Raw genomic sequence first — 3,799 nt, forward strand, 5'->3', positions numbered from 1 at the left:
GCAATTTCCCAGCCAAGCCCTGTTCGAAAGGTACCCACATTATTAGCTGCTTACCCCTCCACTGATTCTAGGCACACCGTGGGGAAACTGAGGCATGCTCCTGGGAAAGGGATCCCTCCTGCTACTGCTGGGTGAACCCACATCTCCCACATCCCCGGAGAGCTCCATGACCACAGGACTGGGATGCTGGCTGACGCTTGGCTAGATTTGTGGACCATCTTTGGATTGCCGCCTTCCAGATGGGGAAGAACCTGATAAGCTGGAGCTTTTCATGCACCTGGCCTCTCAGCTACTATTTGGGAAATGTCAGAAACCCAAATTCACATCCAGTCCTCATGCACACCTGCCTTGCCTACCACCGTCCCCCCACACCCATGTTGTGGTGCTGGGGCCCATCCCAAAACAAGCCCCGGGACAAAGCAGAGCGAGGTTATTTCAGCAACGAGGCTCCTAGTAACTCCCGTGCACTATTTTGCCAGCAATACTGATGGAAAAGGAAAGGTGAGATCCTGGCAATGCTGCAGGAGCACACTCAACCCCCAGAGCAAGACAAGGTGCCAGCATCCCTCCTCTCCGTGGGAGATGCCTCGTCCTTCCTGCACCAGCTGAGTGCATTTCCTCTGGGGAGCCCCGCTGTCCAGCGGCCCCCACCCTGCCGCCCTGTTTTCTTCCTGAGTTGAGAAAGTGAACGGCCTTGGGTACCCCGTGGGAGGCACTCGCGGTCACTGACCCGCCGAGGGAAACCGAGCATCTGCAGGCTTCCTCCAGGCAAGCAGCATCGTGGCCTGGGACAGGCTGCCTGCTGCAAGTTGACACTGTATTGTAAATGAACAATTAAATATTGGAAGCACATGTGAAGATATCAGGTGTCTGACCAGCACAGATCCCACATGGCAGCTATCATCTCCTCTGCCCTGGCATCCTCACTGCCCTGGCTAGGAGGCCTCTGCAGGGAAGCTGCAAAGGGCACAGACACCTTACAAAAGGATTTAAATTTGAGAGGCTTTAACCTTGTAACAGCTCTGATTTTTGTCCTTCAGCTCACGGCTCTTACGCACCCCAGCAGCTTTGAGTTCACGGGATGTTGGTGCAGCGGCCAAGAGCTGGTGCAAGGGAGTGCTGCAGCCACAGCAGGAGGGGGTACCCTTACACAGCGCAAACGCATCAGAGCCAGCAAGGCGCTTAAATGGGCAGAGACACAGTGGCACATCTGCCTGCTTCCTCAGCACAGCTTGTGGCAAAGGAAGGACACCCTCCCATTTATTGCAGGACACAAACTTGAGAGTGTTGCACACAGTTTAAGTTTTACTGGAACAAATCTGGAGGAGAAAGTGCAGCACGGAAGCAGCCTCGCTGAGGCTGGTGTCAGTCACTGTAAATGAAAGCAGAGCAGGACCCAGGAGGCCACAGCCACCCCTCTGCCCAGCACAGCAATTCATACCAGCATGAAGGAAAGGGGAAACCAGGGCATTTTGGTACTGGGGTACTTGTCACTGGTATCCAAGGGTAGATAAGGCCAGAAAGACTAAAAACCCAGAACCCATGTGCTGGTCCTGGTAGATCTAGTACATTCACAGCCCCCTTATGCCCCACCACTGCTTTAGAGGCTACTGTTGGCAGATGACCTGAGCTGAGAGCAAGGGAGGACAGGGGACTGCCGGGCATTCACCTCCAGCAAGAACAGGAAAGCCGGAGAGTTTCCGCCGACAATAGCAAAAGCACGTGGAATGTGGAGGTACTGCGAGCATCCCTGCCCTGGAGTAACCGGGCAGGGGCCAGGGCAGCAGGGACACAGTAGCCCACCCTCCTCCCAGTGCAAGGTCAGGCTAGCAGGAGGCAGGTCAGATTCAAAAACCCAAAGAGATGTTAAATGAGGCTAGCAGAAGGCAGGACAGGCTTTAAAACCCAAAGAAAGGTTGAATGCCCAAGCTGCTGTGTAGTGCTTGCAAAGGGGACGTTGGAAGATATTTTGATAAATATTTGCTGCGTAAGGCTTTATCTGAAGGCCATGCACACACACATGTACTCACCACCTTGCTGAGGACTATCCTATAACTGGGGTTGTTTTTCCCCACAGGATCCAGAGCAAAGGTACATCACAGTGCCATTAACCTTTGTGCTGCACTGACCCAAACATTCAGTGTTACCCTGCAGCTGCTTCCCGAGATAACCTTCCAGGTAGCCTGGCTGCACTCTGCTCCGTCAGCAGGATGGGCTCCAGCACCAGCTCCAGGACTCATACAGCAGGTCAGCCCTGCAATGGCAGGAGGGCAAGCCCACAGCCAGCTGCTTCCATTTTGCACGAATGTTCATGAATTGTGAGATTTTAACAGACTATTTTGAACAATGAAGTTTCACATTGTTTTCCACAAAATTCTCCTGAAACCAACCCAATTTCTTCTCTTCCCTACCAGTATCACCCATAAGTCTCAAAAAAAAAAAAGCTGGCACACACAGGTGGCCCTAGGTCAGCCCAGGCTTCTCACAGCTGAGGCTGCCAAACTCTGCACTGCCAAATCCAGCCTGAAAAAGCAGCAAATACAACTTTCAGTGCTAATTTAAGAAGTTCTGGATGGTTCCTCTGCAGCACAGGCCACTGAGCAGACAAGATGTGGGCCTAGAAGCAGCATCTCCCAGCATTTGCCCAAGGCTCCTTGGCAGACAGCTGAGCATTAACTGACCTCAAGCCCCTCACCGCCAGTTTATGACCCTGGTTGTACACCAGACATGTTTTTACCTCCATGGTATCATTCCATTTGCTATTTGGACAACATTAAATACTAGCAGCCATTTCAAGAGCTGTTCTTATGAAGCAGAGGGGCTGGGATGGAGTGATGAAGGTGCAGTTGGCATGTTTGGTAACACAATGGGGGAATAAGCCAAGGGACAGCCTCCAGCTGGCCTGACATCTCCAAGGAGAGACCCATTGGATGCACACTTTTGCAAATCCCACTGGCACAGCTAGAAATGGATCACAGGGCAAAGACCAGAGGGATGTTCTAGCACTTTGCAGGGCAAGTGCACAGCCATGGGGATGCCCATGGCTGCTGAGAACAGACAAGCATGTGCACAAGTGAAACAGCTCTTTGGAGAAAAGGGGAAGTCAGCCCACATACACAGCTTATCTGCTCAGCAGCATCTCATTCTCATGAGATTTCTGTTCAGTGAGTTGAGGACAGGAGCATACCTTTGGTGACAAGCAGGACTTCAATGACTCCTCAAGTAAGCAGGATGATAGAAACTTCTGCAGTGGGAGGAAAAAAGCCTGTGAAGAACAGCCAGTACATTTCTCCCTTGACTTCTTTTCCAGCAAGGACAGAGATCTGCTCTCAAGTGGGGAAAGCTGCCAGAGGATTTCAGGAGACAAAGCAGCAGAGAGGCCGATTTTATTCCAGCTGCTAACTTTGCCAGCCTGTGGACCACCACCTCCTGCACAACCCACCTGCTTTCAGGGAAGCCCCACACAGCACACCCATGGCTGAACAGGTAGGGTAGTTGCAGCTGGGCTGCGCTAGTCCATTTGCATGCAGCTGCACTTGCAAGCATGAAGAGGATTTAAAATAGCAGCAGAAACACTCAGCTTGAAGTGTGAGCCCAGACAAACACAGGTTCCTGAACTGGTATAGACGTCCTTTCTGTTCTCTGCAACTTCAGCATTTCTCTCCCAGCACAGGATCATGTTATTCCCAGAAAACCTCTCTGGGATTCCTGTGCTCTTTCAGCAGCCTCAGTCTGGAAGTTTCAAGGCTTCTTTCCCCCCCCCCCCCCCAATCTCGAACATAACTTCCGTCACCTCTTT

This window comes from Phaethon lepturus, unplaced genomic scaffold, assembly GCF_000687285.1.
Source record: "Phaethon lepturus isolate BGI_N335 unplaced genomic scaffold, ASM68728v1 scaffold54002, whole genome shotgun sequence".
Taxonomy (NCBI): Eukaryota; Metazoa; Chordata; class Aves; order Phaethontiformes; family Phaethontidae; genus Phaethon; species Phaethon lepturus.